Source organism: Galeopterus variegatus, unplaced genomic scaffold, assembly GCF_000696425.1.
Source record: "Galeopterus variegatus unplaced genomic scaffold, G_variegatus-3.0.2 Scaffold1362, whole genome shotgun sequence".
NCBI classification, from domain to species: Eukaryota; Metazoa; Chordata; class Mammalia; order Dermoptera; family Cynocephalidae; genus Galeopterus; species Galeopterus variegatus.
In genome coordinates this window covers 156,954-158,673 of record NW_007727473.1, presented here as the reverse complement: position 1 = coordinate 158,673, position 1,720 = coordinate 156,954, and positions in this window count along the sequence as shown.

Sequence of the window (1,720 nt, the reverse complement as noted above, 5' to 3'; positions counted from 1 at the left end):
TCTCTCTCTCTCTCTCTCTCTCTCTCTCTCTTTCTTTCTTTCTTTCTTTCTTTCTTTCTTTCTTTTTCTTTTTTTCTTCCTTTCTTCCTTCCTTCCTTCCATCCTTCCTTACTTCTTTCTTTCTTTTTGGGGGCCCTACAGGAAGCCACACCAGGGGCACACTTAGTGGCAGGGCAGGCCAGGCCAGGGAGTCTCTTAAAGGCATCGCAGACCAGGCCAGGGCAGCCCTAGGGGGATTCTTTCTTTTGGGGCATAGGGGAGCCAGGCCAGTCCAAGGAAACACTTGAGGCAGTCCTGGCAGGCCCTTAGCAGAAGGGTGGCCATGAATAGTAGACCCAGCCACAGAGGACCTTAGCACCAAGTGCTAAGGCCCCTAAGAAAGAAAGAAAGAGCCCCCCTTGGGCAATCCAGCCTTTCCTGGCCTCCCACTAAGGGCTTCCCTTGCCAGACCTGCTGCTATAGGGCCCCCTGCCACTAAAGGGGGCCTGGAGAGGCCTACACGAGACCACTGGGCCTGCCTTAGGGTTCCCCTGGCGTATCCTGGCACTAAGGGCCCCCTGGCCTAGCCTACTTGGCACTAAGGGCCTCCATCCCAGGCCTACTATCCAGGGCCACCCTCCTGCCAAGGACCCCCTTCTGCTAAAGACCTGCCAGGCCTGTCCAAAGTCCTTCCTTGGCCTGGCCTGTACACCTAGGGCCCCCTTTGTCTGGCACCATGGGCACCCCTGGCCTAGCCTACTTGGCGCTAAGGGACTTCATGGCCAGGCCTACTATTTAGGACCCCCCTTCTGCTAAGGGCCTGCCAGGCCTGCCTTAAATGCTTCCTTGGCCAGCCCTGGCAATAAGGGACCCCCTGGCTGGCCTGCCCAAGGGACCAATTGTACTGGTCTTGCCCTACAGGTCCCTGAGGTTGGACTACTGGTGAGGGCACCCTGCTACTTTCTTTTTTTTTTTTTTTTTTTTTTTTTTTTTTTTTGGGGTTTTTTTCTTTTTTTTTTTTTTTTTTTTCTTTTTTTTCTTTGGGGTTTTCTTCTTTTTTGGGGTTTTTTTTTTTTTTTTTTTTTCTTTTTGTTAGGGTTTTCTTTCTGTGGGGATTTTCTTTTTGTGGGAGTTTTCTTCTTGAGGAGGTTTTGGTTTTCTTCTTTTGGGGCGGTTTCTCTTTGTTGGGGTTCTCTTTTTGGAGTTTTTTTTTTGTTGTTGGGGTTTTCTTCTTTTTGAGGGGTTTCTTCTTCTGGGGCTTTTAAAGGGGTTTTCTTGTTTTCATGAGGAGTTTTCTTCTTTGTATTTTTTTTTTCTATTTGGTTTTTTTTTTTTTTTCTTCTTTTATGGGGGTTTTGTTTTTGTTAGGGTTTCCTTCTCTGGGGGGTTTCTTTTTGGGGTGTGTGGTTTCTTCTTTTTGTTGAGGTTTTCTTCTTTTCTGGAAGTTTTTCTTCTTTTCAGAGGTTTTCCTTCTTTTTGTGTGTGGGGGGGTGTTTCTTTTGTTAGGGTTTTCTTTCTGTGGGGATTTTCTTTTTGTGGGAGTTTTCTTCTTGAGGAGGTTTTGGTTTTCTTCTTTTTGAGGGGTTTCTTCTTCTGGGGCTTTTAAAGGGGTTTTCTTGTTTTCATGAGGAGTTTTCTTCTTTGTATTTTTTTTTTCTATTTGGTTTTTTTTTTTTTTTTCTTCTTTTATGGGGGGGTTGTTTTTGTTAGGGTTTCCTTCTCTGGGGGGTTTCTTTTTGGG